Here is a 16,548-nt window from a genome sequence, read left to right as displayed (position 1 = left end):
TCGATCGGTTGGTCGGTCGCGCACTGAGACACAAGATGACTTGTCCGTCTTGAGCGTCGGCGCATGTGAGGTCGCCACGCGAGTCCAGTGGGCCGAGGCGTATAGCGAGGGGTAGTGACTTCGCGGTCTACACGAGAGCAACAGGAGTCAACCCACGACATCAGTCTGGCCGGTGCGAGCTGCGACGCCGTGAGACGGGAGATCGGCGCGCCTTCCTGCGTCCGTTGAAGCGGCTGGCAGCGGACGGTGGACGGTTCGGGAGAGCGATTTGGGGGTGCTGCACCAGGTCTTCTCCAGAAACCGCAGTTTATTAGAAGTTAAGTGATCGGTGATGTCTTGCTTGATTTACTCTTGTTAAATTCGACTTGTTTCCTTGGTGAGGTCACCAGCCGTTTTGCTTTCGGGTCGTCCGACCATTCTTCTCCGTTTGCCCACCCGCAGGAAGGTGGCTGTTTATAAATTGGGTAGTCCGTTTTTCCCTTGTGGAGTACGGGCGGGTTAGTGCAACCTGCGGTTCGGGTTGTTCGGTAATCTCCCTATCAATCTACCGCTGTTTCTGTCATGTTTGTCGGATTTGGTGTGTTAACGAATTTATTGGTTCGAGTGTAACGGCCTAATACCTCAAATATGTTTTGATCTTTGGAAACTTTGATATTATTGCCTTTGATCTTGAGAGGCGGTATCTGTGTACTGTAGAGCATCTTAACTATTGTTTGGCCAACTTTGTAGAATTTTATATAAGATTGCATTTCATGGGCTTTTATTTAAATGATCATTTTAGTATATAAAGTTGCCACCGTTTCACCGTAAGACTTTTCTTAGAAGTTAAAATCAAGTTGCACCTTCGGTGGCAAGGTTAATATTTTAATTGTTAGTGTTTTGTACCATTTCCATCCCTCCTACAGGGGGTGCATAGTTTGTACGCTTGTGAGACTTGTTAAAACTCTTAGTTGAAAGTAATATGGTGTGTTGCAGATTTGCACCAGTGTAGTCTTTCAGAGACTGTTGTGAGCGGTCGTAATTACGGCCGTGTCAAAAGGGAGCGGCAAGGTTCTCCGCCCGAAAGCTCGTACAGTCAAAACTTGTTTCTTTCTGCCTCTGAATGAATTGTATCTTTGATATTTAGAGGGTGCTTTCTGATTATAATTTTAAATTGTTTCTTTTAAAAAATGCTTTTAGGCACTATTAAAGTGAATAAAATTCCCATTTGTTAAAAGAAATTTGGTTATGATTTCATCAGTTATTCCCTGGCAACTACTTCCATGCTTACATAGTGTGATTAAATGTGTTAATGTTCTTGATGAATCGCTAGTAAATAAAATAAATTTTTAAGAATATTCTTTGAAAATAAATCACGGTTCACTTACCATTTTGATGTGGCTGCTTTAGTTCATTCCACTGCTAAGACTGTGATATGTTTTTGAATACTTCTCGGGTATTCGGCGGGGTGGCGTTGTCCACGAGGCGCCGAATAAACGAGAACTATTCGAAATCTTCCTACACGGGCAAAATCTAAAATCACAAACTGTGTAACGCTGATATTCAGGATCTCACTCTTCATATTTTCCCCAGGATTGTTCCTTCCAATGTATCTTTTTATGAAACTGTGTTGACGAACTGGGCATGGAATTACTTTTCTACTTTGCATCATGTGAATCGATATCATGTTCCCTATCATTTTCTTTACTATTTGCTCATAATATATCCTTTCAGTCCGGGATGTTTCTGTAGCTCTTCTCCACATCAAACTGCTGCTAATTTTTCTTTTCTTGATTCCCCATGGTCCACCCTTCACAACCATAGACAAAAACGAATTTCTTTCTTGTTTCTGTACTGAAGTAGTTGTTTGTTAATAAATTTCTCTTATTTCTGAGTGCTTGTTTAGTTATTTTAATTCGTCTTTTAATATCAATTTGATTGCTTTAATTTGTCAACTGTTATTGTACTTTCCAAGCAGCAAAATTCATTTACTTGGAGTCACATTTTATTTCCTATTTTAACGTATGCGCCTAGAACCGCTCGGCCACGCGGCCGGCATAAAATGAACATAATTAGGGTTTTGCATCTAAAACCATAATGCTTTTATTTGTTTAACGTCAACTGTTTAACACACTAACTCAGCTGTCATACGTTACAAACTATTTTATACGTGGAAGTTTGATTATTTGAAGGCTCGTATGGTGGATGGGGTTACTGGTGTCTGTTTCAAGGGGATCGCTCTTGAATTCAGTTTATTTCCGTAAGTTAAGGTGTCCGCGAGAATATTACAGGGTCGTTTCTTTTCATATACAGTGAATAACTTATAACTTACAGCCTATTTATTTCCTGAACCATTCAAAGTACTGAAACAAGATTTTTAGCATATGAAAGAACGCAGAGGGGCGCGCAGTTATGTTGCACTTGAAAGCTTTTGAAAAAACGAGAACTTGACGTTAACATTTTTCGCAAAAATGCCCGAGCAATGAAGTAAAATTGAAAGGCAAGGCGACGAAATTCGGTTATTGCGGCGTAAACACCGCTGATTGGGTGTCTCATACCAAACGCCGCCGTTTAACGTTGGTCAAGCCCTTCACGCGTTCAATAATTTCCACAAAAGCTGATCGTACGGTCATTTTGCGAAACTCCTTCTGATATGTTGGAACTTAGCACACAGTTCCAATTACGACAGTCGTAGGTGCCCCCGTATGTATGCGCTATATTGTAGGGCCAAGAGGAGACAGGTTTATTCTTAGCAGCGTGGACCTACATTCTTGCTGCATATAGCGACGGAGCCAGACATAACAGCCACACCAAGCGCACGTTCGTCAGTAAGAGCAGTTTCCAGTCACCAGGTCTTTTAATTTTAGCTCATTTCTCGGATGGTGAGCCGGCCGAGGTGGCCGTGCGGTTCTAGGCGGTACAGTCTGGAACCGCGCGACAGCTACGGTTGCAGGTTCGAATCCCGCCTCGGGCATGGATGTGTGTGACGTCCTTAGGGTAGTTAGGTTTAAGTAGTTCTAAGTTCTAGGGGACTGATGACCTCAGAAGTTAAGTCCCATAGTGGTCAGAGCCATTTGAACCATTTTTCGGATGGTGAAAAATCAGTGTCAAAGCCAATAACAGTTACAGCAAGTGCATCATTCCATTTCAAGAAACTGGACAGGCGTGCGAAGAACTAGCGCACTGAACGTTCCGTACAAACTTAATTTTTCCATTCCGGGAATCGAAATTTTGCCTGGCATGCTCCCCGATACTGGCAAGACATCGGGCCCATGGACTGCAAGACTTCCCAGAATGTCGGACAACAAATGACAAAAAGAAAATTTTATCTGTGGTACAATTATAAATTAACAATTTTACTGATTCTTTCATTTATTTGTACTACCAAACCTTTCTTCTTGCCAAATATCATGATTCTACACCAAGGGGAAGCTTTTAATGACTCAGTTTGCGAGAATGAAAGAATATGACATAGGCCGTATCTTTTGACTGCATTGACCCAGATGCTTCGCCTTAATATGTCATATAAATTTCAACTTGATACGTGTGCCCTTTCGTGAGAAAAGGATTTTGAACAGTCTGACAGACAGATCGACGACAAACTGAACCTATAAGGGTTCTGTTTTTACCGATTCAGGTTCGGAACCGTACAAAAGGAAAAATACACTACTCACCATTAAAATTGCTACACCAAGAAGAAATGCGGATGATAAACGGGTATTCATTGGCCAAATATATTATACTAGAACTGACATATGATTACATTTTCACGCAATTTTGGCGAATAGCTCCTGAGAAATCAGTACCCAGAACAACCACCTCTGGCCGTAATAACGACCTTGATACGCCTGGGCATTGAGTGAAACAGAGCTTGGATGGCGTGTACAGGTACAGCTGCCCGTGGAGCTTCAACACGACACCACAGTTCATCAAGAGTAGTGACTGGCGTATTGTGACGAGGCAGTTGCTCGGCCACCATTGACCAGACGTCTTCAATTGGTGAGAGATCTGGAGAATGTGCTGGCCGGGGCAGCAATCGAACACCTTGTGTATCCAGAAAGGCCCATACAGGACCTGCAACATGCGGTCGTGCATTATCCTGCTGAAATGTAGAGTTTCGCAGGGATCGAATCAAGGTTGGAGCCACGGGTCGTAAAACAGCTGAAATGTAACGTCCACTGTTCAAAGTGCCGTCAATGCGAACAAGAGGTGACCGAGACGTGTTACCAATGGCACCCCATACCATCACACCTGGTGATACGCCAGTATGGCGATGACGAATACACGCTTCCAATGTGCGTTCACCGCGATGTCGCCAAACACGGATGAGACCATCATCATGCTGTAAACAGAACATGGATTCATCCGAAAAAATGACGTTTTGCCATTCGTGCACCTAGGTTCGTCTTTGAGTACACCATCGCAAGCGCTCCTGTCTGTGATGCAGCGTCAAGGGTAACCGCAGCCACGGTCTCCGAGCTGATAATCCATGCTGCTGCAAACGTCGTCGAACTGTTCGTGCAGATGGTTGTTGTCTTGCAAACGTACCCATCTGTTGACTCAGGGATGGAGACGTGGCTGCACGATCCGCTACAGCCATGCGGATAAGATGCCTGTCATCTCGACTGCTAGTGATAGGAGGCCGTTGGGATCCAGCACAGCGTTCTGTATTCCCCCCTAAACCCACCGATTCCATATTCTGCTAACAGTCATTGGATCTCGACCAACGCGAGCAGCAACGAGCGATACGATAAACCGCAATCGCGATAGGTTACAAACCGACCTTTTGTCAAAGTCAGAAACGTGATGGTACGCATTTCTCCTCCTCACACGAGGCATCACAACAACGTTTCACCAGGCAACGCCGGTGAACTGCTGTTTGTGTATGACAAACGGGTTGGAAACTTTCCTCATGTCAGCACGTTGTAGGTGTCGGCACCCACGCCAACCTTGTGTGAATGGTCTGAAAAGCTAATCATTTGCATATACACACCATCTTCTTCCTGTCGGTTAAATTTCGCGTCTGTAGCACGTCATGTTCGTGGTGTAGCAATTTTAATGACCAGTAGTGTACTTCTTATAGCGTCTCAGCCAACCCTTGAACACGCAGTGTAGGGCATTCTTCGGCAGGTCGTTGAGAGTCGCCTCACTTTTCTCCAGCAATCTTCAGAGTTCTCAAATCGAATGCCCCGTAGCTTTATGCCTTTGATGATGGGAATAAAAAAATCACAGGGTGCAAGATTGGGACTATAAGGCAGATGCGGAACATGTGTAATGTTGAACTGGACCAGAAACTGCATGAACTGATTTGCGACATGAGGCTGCACATTGTCACAATGAAGTCGCCATCGAGTCAGAGGAAGTTCTGGTTGTTTCGTTGCAAAATGTTTCTACAGTTTAGCCAATACTGACGTGTAGTATGTTGCTGTAACAGTAGTGTGAAAGGCAACTGCATTCTCGTGTGAGTAAATCATTCAATGAAAGTCAAAAAATGTGATCATCATCACTTTCCCTGCCGGTGGAACAACTTCCACTTGTTTTGTTGTGATAGAACCTGGCGTTTTCCACACTCTGCTGGCTTGCTTTCCTTCACGATCATCAGAAACGCATTCCCACCATCAACAATGAGACACTGCACTTCATTGTTACGTAAGCAGAATGCAAAGAGCGTTAACTACCAACCTACCGATAATAAAGCGCTGTCACATAGGAGCTACACGAAAGAATCAGTCGCAGTCTTTGTTGATCAGCCCTCGTATAATCCAATCTCTCTCTCTCTCTCCCTGGAGGCACCACCTTATCGTAGCACTGTCCGTGCGGGTGGGAGAGTTTGCGTGTTCCTGTGAAGCTGAGAGCTATACCGGTGGTAGCGTAGCTACTGGCAGGTTCAACCTAGCCGGTCAGATCTCAGCAGAGGAGCCAGACGAAGTGTGCCTCACAACGACCTACCGTCCTTTCCTCCCTTTCCCTTCCAGTCCCTCCCCTTTCCTTCTTCCCTTCTGTCAGTCTCTTCATCGGTGTAGGAGGCGGGTAATATCGATGGGTAAACACTCACGGCTTCTGTACCGACGAAGCAAGGCACCTGTGATGTGCCTTAAGGGCGTATGTCAGAATACTTCCAGTGGCATATGGCCATTCACTGCATCCCCTGCCTCTTGCCAGTCGTATCGGCCCTACGATCCACTGCCAATCAGAGGCGGAGGACGAGAGAGTGGATCTGCATCTGCGCAACTGCTTGTCCACTTTAAATACCTTCACGCGCAGATGACTCCGGCAAAGTTTCAATGGACTATGAGCTTTGAAAGTCCTGCGGCGATGGAGTACTGATGGTGAGGCAAGGGTTTGGTGTACCTGAACCTTAGATGGTGCTCTACACGTTAGGTGGTCAGACGGTGATGGTCGTTCTGGTACTCGTGAGAGACGGGAGGACTGGTTCGGCAGCTCGTCAGACGACAAAGCAGCCCCATTTAGGATCGCTCTGCTTTCCCTAATCCAGGGAGGGGCCTAGAAAAGGTGGCCTAAACATAGCCCGTCTCAACCCAGCACAAGTGGCAAACCGCGGTCACTTGTTTACCAACATATGCGGTCAAAAAAATAATAAAATACACAGTTACCTTAAATATCTAATGATTGGAGCCTGGAACGTCCGTACTTTACAGGATAACGACCATAATCAGTGCCCAGAGAGAAAGACAGGACTTATCGCAAGGGAATTGGCTAGATATAACATCGACATTACCGCCATAAGTGAAACACATCTTAGTGACTCTGGACAGTTATGTGAACCGCTCGGAGGTTATACCTATTACTGGAGTGGAAAATCATCCACTGAAAGGGCGGAAAGTGGGGTAGGCTTTGCCATACGCAATAAATTGGCATGTTTACTAACAGAACTCCCAAAAGGTATCAGTGACAAAATAATAACACTCAGACTTCACCTGGCATCCAAGAAATATCTTCACTTGATCAATGTATACGCACCTACATTGCCATCTCCAGATGAAGAGAAGAACAAGTTCTACCAAGACCTCCGACATGTCCTTGGGGATATTCCTTCTGCAGATAAACTTCTGTTACTTGGTGATTTTAATGCTCGTATTGGGAATGATTTCAGTGCTTGGAATGGAGTCCTCGGTCGCCATGGGATTGGAAAATGCAACTCGAATGGTTTGGATCTTCTAACTCTATGTGCCGAGTTTGAACTCTGTCTGACAAATACATATTTTCGTCTGCCTGAAAAATATTAAACGACATGGATGCATCCGCGATCTAAACACTGGCACCTTCTGGATTATGTGATAGTACGGAAAAAAGATCTTGGTGACGTACTGGTCACACGTGCAATGAGAGGCGCTCAGGGATGGACAGACCATCTACTCGTGAGGTCCAAATTAAAGATAACTTTGAAGGCACCACGCCGAGCTTCACACAAAATACCAACAAAATTGTCCTGCAAAATCTTGGCCAATGATCAGACTATGAGAGCAAAACTGGATGAAAAATTTGGTGTCGATGGCCTTTTGATATCTGAATCTGCCCCTGTAGATGAACAGTGGAGTGCATATGCTAGCAGACTGCGTGGCTGTGCTTCAGAAGTCTTGGGAAAGCCTCAGAAGAAGCACCAGGACTGGCTTGACGACTCAGATCCAGAGATCAGAAAGCTAATTAATGATTTCAGAACATCTCTTCGCACCTCTGATGATAACAAGCGTAGAGCAGCGCATTACAATCTGAAAGTGAAGGTACGTGCTCTCAAAGACAGTTGGTGGGCAAATAAAGCAAATGAAATACTGTTATATGCCGACACACACCAAACGGGCAGATTCTTTGAGTCCCCGAAAACTATCTTTTGTCCAAGAGTTGGGAAGATAGCACCAGTCTATAACAAAGATAAAAGTTGTCGGCTGACGCAACAGAGTGACATCCTGTCTCGGTGGGCGGAACATTTTAATGACGTTCTTAATCTCGACCATCAGACAACCGATATTCCATACATAGAAGCACTTGAAGACCTGCCAGTTGAGGAACAACTTGCGGATGCCCCTTCCTACGATGAATTCATGTCAGCACTGGCTAAGCTGAAAAATGACAAAACAGCAGGATTAGATAACTTGCCATCAGAGCTATATAAATATGGGGGGCCAAACATCAAGAAACCATTGTTTGCTCTGATCTTAAGGATTTGGGAGTATGAAATGATTCCACAAGACTGGAAAGATGCCTGTATTTCCGAGATCTATAAAGGCAAGGGTGACATACCAGACTGCAGCTCCCACAGGGGCATTTCTCTTCTCTCAGCAGCGGAAAAAGTCCTTGCCCACATAATTAACACCCGGTTAACACACTTTGCAGAAAAACTGCTACCAGAGACCCAGTGTGGCTTTCGCCCAAACAGAGGCACAGTGGATGCCATATTTTTTGTCAAACAAATGCAAGAGAAAAGCTTAGAGCAACATCGGCCTCTGTTTATGTGCTTTGTAGACCCGGAAAAAGCTTTTGATCGTGTCCCACGGGAAGCTCTCTGGATCATACTAAAGAAAACTGGGTGCCCTGACAAAATTGTCAGTTTGATTCGGCAGTTTCATGAAAACATGATGGCAAAAATCCGCCATGAGGACAAGCTCTCAGAACAGTTTCCCGTGACATGTGGTGTAAAACAAGGCTGTGTTCTGGCTCCCACACTCTTCTCACTTTACTTCGCAGCTGTTATGAGAGACGCGACCAAAGCCTGTAGTAATCAAATTAGTCTCGACACAAGGACAGACAAAAGTGTCTTCAACATCTCTCGCCTCAGAACAAAAAGTCGCGTAACCAAACTATCCATCTTAGAGATTCTCTACGCGGATGATGTATGCATGATGGCTAATTCTTGCGAAACTCTTCAGACTTACATAAATCTGCTAAATGCCTCCTGCAGAAGATTTGGCTTAGCCATTAGCATCACTAAGACGCAAGTTCTCAAACAGCCACTTAGAGGTCTTAATGCAGATGACTCCAGTATTGAGATAAATAACAAACCCCTGCAAAATGTGTCAAATTTCAAATACCTGGGAAGCCAAATTAGAAGTGACAACAGCCTGACAACGGAAATCGCAGCGCGTATAGCCAGCGCAGCCTCAGCCTTCGGTAAGCTAAGTGACCGAGTATGGAAATCACATGATCTCAAACTACAAACAAAAATTGCAGTCTACAAAGCAGTAGTATTATCCACCTTACTCTATGCCTCGGAAACCTGGTGCTGTTACAAAGCTGACATTAAGAAGCTAGATAAATTTCATCTTCGATGTCTGAGATCAATTCTGCGCATCAAATGGGAAGACCGTGTCCCAAACACGGAGATTTTGCGCCGCGTGAAACTGGCTGGTATTGACGTGAAACTGGCTGGTATTGAAGCTTTAATAATGAAACATCAACTGAGATGGAGTGGTCACATAGTACGCATCGATGACAGTAGGCTACCTAAAGCGGTGTTCTACTCGCAGCTCTCGTGCGGGATGAGGAGGAAAGGTGGTCAACACCTGCGATATAAAGACACCATTAAACGCCACCTTGCAGCCCGTGGCATTCCAAGCAACCGGTTGGGAGGAGCTAGCATTGCGCCGATCGGAGTGGCGATCAACTGTACATAAGAGCATCGAACAATTCGAGCAAAAGCGTCTAATGAACCTGGATGCTAAAAGAGAGCTCCGAAAATCTCAGCTCAAGCCTGTCTACACGTATACTTACAACTCTGCTGGTCAACTTCACTGTGCTTCATGCAACAGGATATTCAAAGCGAAATTCGGATTCGCGAGCCACATCCGAGCCTACCACAACAAGGACACAGAAGACTGACGGAGTCGCTGTCGCCGGACACGGCGAGGAGGACATCATCATCATCAATCCAATCTCAGTTCGACTAGATGTCCATTTGGGTTAAAACTATTGTTCCTGTCTCGACATCGTAGATCTGTGTATGAATTTTGCACCCTACATACCCCTAATCACGTTTTCGATGCCTCCCTTTCACGTGCGTTGCTTGAAAATGCCTTCTTAGTTAGAAAGTGCCCATTAGTAACTCAAAAGTTTTGCAGAAGGTATGCAGGTTTGGTCGAAAGAATTATAGTATATTTATATAGGTAAGAGCTAACTTCGTCTTTTGCAAGACCTCCATTTACACTATGAGATCAAAAGTATCCGGACACCCCCAGAAACATACGTTTTTCATATTAGGTGCACTGTGGTGCCACCTACACTCCATATCAGCGGCATCGTGAGACAGCAGAATGGGGCTCTCCGCCGAACTTACGGACTTCGAACGTGGTCAGGTGATTGGGTGTCACTTGTGTCATACGTCTGTATGCAAGATTTTCACACACATAAACATCCCTAGGCCCACTGTTTACGATGTGATGTGAAATGGAAATGTGAAGGGACACGTACAGCACAAAAGCGTACAGGCCAATCTCGTCTGTTGACTGAAAGAAACCGCCGACAGCTGAAGATGCCGTAATGTGTAATAGGCAGACATCTATCCAGACCGTCACACGAATTCCAAACTGCATCAGGATCCACTGCAAGTACTATGAGAGTTAGGCGGGAGGTGAGAAAACTTGGATTTCATAAGCCACACATCACGCCGGTAAATACCAAACGACGCCTCGCATTGTGTAAGAAGGACATTGGACGATTGAACAGTGGAAAAACGTTGTGTGGAGTATACAATGAGGCGGTCCGATGGCAGGGTGCGAGTATGGCGAATGCCCTGTGAATATTACCTGCCAGCGTGTGTAGCGATACCAGTAAAATTCGTAGACGGTGGTGTTATGGTGTGGTCGTGTTTTTCATGCAGGAGCTTGCACCCCTTGTTGTTTTGCGTGGAAACAACACAGCACAGGCCGTCATTGGTGTTTTAAGCACCTTCTTGCTTCCCACTGTTGAAGAGCAATTCGGGGATGGCGACTGCATCTTTCAACACGATCGAGCACCTGTTCATGATGCACGGCCTGTGGCTGTGTGGTTACACGACAATAACATCCCTCCTGGATGGACTGGCCTGCGCAGAGTCCTGACCTTTGGGATGTTTTGGAACGCTGACCTCATGCCAGGCCTCACCGACAGACGTCGAAGACCACTCCTCAGTGCAGCACTTCATGAAGAATGGGCTGCCATTCCCCAAGAAACCTTCCAGCACCTGACTGAACGTATTCCTGCGAGAGTGGAAGCTGTCAGCAAGTGTAGGCCAACACCATATTGATTTCCAGCTTTACCGAAGGAGGGCGCCACGAACTTGTAAGTCATTTTCAGCCAGGTGTCCGGATATTTTTGACCACATAGTGTATATGGACAACGTTTCTCGTTGTCTCTGATTTTTTCTTCTTGCTTGCTATCACTGCTACGTCAAAGCAATGCTGGTTGATGTCGAATACGTAGGTTTCGCAGCTAAATGTCAAGCAGCTGTCACACATAGCCTTCACGAGTTAAATTATATTAGATGGCTGATATTGGCCGATTTCCGAAAATCCATATGGAACGTCGAGCTGTTTGTCGACTACCTTGCGCATTGTGTTAATCCCAGATAAAAGCACTCACGAAAAGGTCACGCGACGTGTTATCAGCTGCTACTTGCGAGTGGCAGGAAACTCTACGATATCTCGTAAATTTGTCATCTAGATATGACTAGGTACGACTAAGAACTCTTACATAAGTTATCAGTAAACACTTCCGGCCTAGACTGCCGTCGTCGATCTGTAGAATTTCTTCTCCCTGACGTTTCGTTCTCAACTACGGAGAACATCTTCCGAGGTGAGTCGACGTCAGGGAGACGAAATTCTACAGATCGACCACGGCAATTTAGCCCGGAAGCGTTTACTGATGAAGACGCCGGCCGTGAAAGCCTACATGGGATGATTCTTACATAATTTAATTACATATACGAACTCGTTTGAGAATTTCAGTGCGAATTTAATAATGCCACAAAACGTTATTTTTTAAAAAAATTTTAGGACGTTGTTCTCATGGATGCTGGTTCCCAGCAAGTACCGGAAAATTTCTATCGTAAATAGTAGCAGGATATTGTCTGCCGTTAGTCTGCCTTTGTTTACTATACTACACATAGTGTGTTACTGTGAAAGTGTCAGAAACTATAATAATCACAGTCCAATACTACCCAATTCGATTTTATACGTCTGACGGTTAATTACCATGTACTTATGAGACTACTATTCTGGGCACTGTATTTCGGATTTGCCATTTCGTTGAACATCGAAGAGTCAGCCATTTTAAGGAGGTAAACACTATTTGAAGTTAAATCTATCAGTAGTGCTGTTGTATCCGCCTGGCAGCCGATTCCTCTACACTCCAGGTGGCTGTGCGGGCAGCTTGCCAACCACGAGGGCATGTACAAACGGCTCTCGTCAAAACAGAGGCAGCGTGCCCGTGTCAGCAAGAGAGCGCAGTCGGCACGGCTCTCTTTTGCTACAACAGGCCACGTGCCCTCGCAGGGCCACGCACATACCCATTCGCGCCCGCTCCATGCCGGCAGAACAGGCCCAGTTCATAGTGGTCTTTACGAGCAGGACGTCAGCCGGCAGGCGCCAGCACCACCGTCACCGTAACGTCCCAGGTCTTCACCGGCTGAGGGTGTTGCACTGAAATTTTTCTTCCAAGGGGTGTGGCGCCACTTCATGGATTGCTGTTTTGTTTCCAATTGGAAGTGATGGACCAGTGTTTCATCGCCTGTGACGATGTTCGAAGAAAAATTGTAACGACCAGCCTCGTAATGTGCAAGTAATTCCTCACAGATGGCCCTACGTTGCTCTTTATGGTCTTCTGGTAGGCAGCGGGGAGCCCAGCGGGGAAACACCTTTGAGTACCCAAACTGGTGGACGAGTGTGACAGCACTACCAACAGAGACGTCCAGCTGTGCAGCGAGGTGTCTGATTGTGAGCCGCCGACTAACCCAAATGAGAGTGTCCGCACGTTCCATCATTGCAGCAGGCACAGCTGTGTGCGGCGGTCCGACTTGCCGGACCTTGTTGAAATGATGACAGAAGCCTCGCCTAACGACTCAGCATGCTTTTGTTCACTGTCAGGTCTCTATAGACATTCTGCAAGCGGTTATGAATATCTGGGCAATGGCTCTGCCGCAGTGGATACACCGGTTCCCCTCAGATCACCGAAGTTAAGCGCTGTCGGGCGTGGCCGGCACTTGGATGGGTGACCACCCAGGCCGCCATGCGCTGTTGCCATTTTTCGGGGTGCACTCAGCCTCGTGATGCCAACTGAGGAGGTTTTACAAAGCTGTTTCACAGAGGAAGACCACACTGCCGTTCCTTCTCTAAATCCTCGCACAAACGAAAAAATGGCTGACATCGAAATAAGTGTCCAAGGAATAGAAAAGCACAGGTAGTCCCAGTCTTCAAGAAGGGTCGACGAGCAGATGCGCAAAACTAATAGGTCTATATCTCTACCGTCGATCTGTTGTACAATTTTAGAAAATGTTTTTTGCTCGCGTATCATGTCATTTCTGGAAACCCAGAATCTACTTCGTAGGAATCAACATGAATTCCGGCAACAGCGATCGTGTGAGACCCAACTCGCTTTATTTGTTCATGAGACCCAGAAAATATTAGATACAGGCTCCCAGGTAGATGCCATTTTCCTTGACTTCCGGAAGGCGTTCGATACAGTTCCGCACTGTCGCCTGATATACAATGTAAGAGCCTACGGAATATCAGACCAGCTGTGTGGCTGGATTGAAGAGTTTTTAGCAAACAGAACACAGCATGTTGTTCTCAATGGAGAGACGTCTACAGACATTAAAGTAACCTCTGACGTGCCACAAGGGAAGTGTTATGGGACCATTGCTTTTCACAATATATATAAATGACCTAGTAGATAGTGTCGGAAGTTCCATGCAGCTTTTCGCGGATGATGCTGTAGTATACAGAGAAGTTGCAGCATTAGAAAATTGTAGCGAAATGCAGGAAGATCTGCAGCGGATAGGCACTTGGTGCAGGGAGTGGCAACTGACCCTTAACATAGACAAATGTAATGTACTGCGAATACATAGAAACAAGGATCCTTTATTGTATGATTATATGATAGCGGAACAAACACTAGTAGCAGTTACTTCTGTAAAATATCTGGGAGTATGCGTGCGGAACGATTGGAAGTGGAATGATCATATAAAATCGATTTTTGGGAAGGCGGGTGCCAGGTTGAGATTCATTGGGAGAGTCCTTAGGAAATGAAGTCCATCAACAAAGGAGGTGGCTTACAAAACACTCGTTCGACCTATACTCATCAGTGTGGTATCCGTACCAGGTCGGGCCGACGGAGGAGATAAAGAAGATCCAAAGACGAGCGGCGCGTTTCGTCACAGGGTTATTTGGTAAGCGTGATAGCGTTACGGAGATGTTTAGCAAACACAAGTGGCAGACTCTGCAAGAGAGGCGCTCTGCATCGCGGTGAAGCTTGCTGTCCAGGTTTCGAGAGGGTGCGTTTCTGGATGAGGTATCGAATATATTGCTTCCCCCTACTTATACCGAGGAGGTCACGAATGTAAAATTAGAGAGATTCGAGCGCGCACGGACACTTTCCGGCAGTCTTTCTTCCTGCGAACCATATGTGACTGGAACAGGAAAGGGAGGCAATGACAGTGGCACGTAAAGTGTCCTCCGCCACACACCGTTGGGTGGCTTGCGGAGTATAAATGTAAATGTAGATGTAGGAGCTACTCGACCGAATAGTAGCGGCTCCGGTCAAAGAAAACCATCATAACGACCGGGAGAGCGGTGTGCTGACCACACGCCCGTCCTATCCGCATTCTCAGCTGAGGTCGGATGGTCCCGATGGGCCACTTGTGGCCTGATGACGGAGTGCTTGTTATGGATATCTGCGATGCTTCGGTTTTCCGCGAAAAGAAACTCAATGACAGGCTAACAATAAGTAAAGCGCCGCCACCTATAGGAACTTAATGAAACTATAGTGGCTGAAGACAGAATATTCCACGACGTCTCACAACAAATTCCGCATTTTCGCGACCGAGGAAAAAATGTATTCCATTACTTACTGAACGCCCCTCTTAGATTGAGGTAACATTGACGCATCTTTGAATGATGCTCGAAATCGAACACAGAAAATGGAGTGGCGATTACCAACTGAAATTTTTTAAGCGTACTAGACAGTGTTTGTCTGGTGAATTTCGAGTACATTCAAAGGTACGTCATTTTTTTCTGATCTGTTTTACTTCTTAATTTCAGCCAAATTATTTCACAAAACATTTGAGCGCTTATTTTTCAGTTTTTTTTATTTTCATATTTTGTTCGAAAACCATGAGTTATATTAATCCATCGGCATTCTTTTATAAAGAATTTATAAAGCACTCCGTCATCAGGCCACGAGTGGCCTACCGGGACCATCCGACCGCCGTGTCATCCTCAGTGGAGGATGCGGATAGGAGGGGCGTGGGGTCAGCACACCGCTCTCCCGGTCGTTATGATGGTATTCTTGACCGAAGCTGCTACTAGTCGGTCGAGTAGCTCCTCAATTGGCATCACGAGGCTGAGTGCACCCCGAAAAATGGCAACAGCGCATGGCGGCCTGGATGGTCACCTATCCAAGTGCCGACAACGCCCGACAGCGCTTAACTTCGGTGATCTCACAGGAACCGGTGTAGCCACTGCGGCAAGGCCGTTGCCCCAGTTAAGAATTTATAGCTCACAAGAATTCGTGCTGCTAAATTTAGTTTCAATTCAATAAAATAATTTGTCCACTTTCCACTCTTCGTTTGGCTATGAAATTTCGGACAAAATTCCGTTGTGCGATTTCTGAGGGGTTCCTGTTTTCGCTCTGCTCAAAGCAATAAATGATGGAATGAAAAAAATTAGGTCAGCATGCAAAAGTACAATGGACTGTATCTGTTACTTTCATTTGGTTGCCCCTAGACTGATTTCAACAAGAAGAATGAATGATGACGCGGAACTGCAACCGAATGAGTCGGTTATTTTCATTCGGTTGTTCCCATCACTAGTGTATGTCTGTGTGAGTGTGCGTGACGAATTAGTCGGAGGCAGCGGCAGCGGAAAATCGACAGAACGCGTTTTCATGGCTGCGCGACACGTTTGGCTCGCCCCAGCAGCCACGGATCTGACCAAGCCCCCTCGCTTAGGTGTCTCCACCTGTTCGTCCCTTCTCTTCTAACGTGCAGTGTAGCAGAGTCGACCGGAAACCTGACCCCCGCGCCGCAGCAGCTGCAGTTCAAGGGTGGGGGACGGGGGGGCGGGGGGGGGGGGGGGCGGGACGTGATGTCGCCGTCAGCGGATGACGCGCGTGCCGCCGACCTGTTGAGCGCTGCCCGCTGGACCTGTTGATCGCACGGAGGCTGGTCGCAGGGGCGGGCGACCACGGTGCGCTGTCCGGGAGGCCCCTGGTTCGAGACCCGCCAACGCCGCGGCAGGACATCATTAGCGTTTTAAAGTGTTGCACTCTCATCATACCCATGAAACATTCCAGAGCGGAACGGTGAACAAACTCTGCTTCAAAGGAACTGTGGTGTCACCGCCAGATACCACACTTGCTAGATGG

At 46.2% G+C, this 16,548-nt stretch overlaps 1 protein-coding gene and 1 pseudogene across 3 annotated transcripts in view; one reads left to right on the top strand and one right to left on the bottom strand.

Annotated features, from left to right (window-relative positions):
• Nucleotides 1-16,548, bottom strand: part of LOC126412042 (phospholipid-transporting ATPase ID) — a 583,312-nt gene that overhangs the window by 448,879 nt on the left and 117,885 nt on the right. The window lies entirely within an intron of this gene.
• On the top strand, nucleotides 13,091-13,208 carry LOC126413425 (5S ribosomal RNA; annotated as a pseudogene).

This window comes from Schistocerca serialis, chromosome 7, assembly GCF_023864345.2.
Source record: "Schistocerca serialis cubense isolate TAMUIC-IGC-003099 chromosome 7, iqSchSeri2.2, whole genome shotgun sequence".
Taxonomy (NCBI): domain Eukaryota; kingdom Metazoa; phylum Arthropoda; class Insecta; order Orthoptera; family Acrididae; genus Schistocerca; species Schistocerca serialis.
Note: the sequence above shows the minus strand (reverse complement) of the source record. Positions and strands in the feature narration are given on the sequence as shown.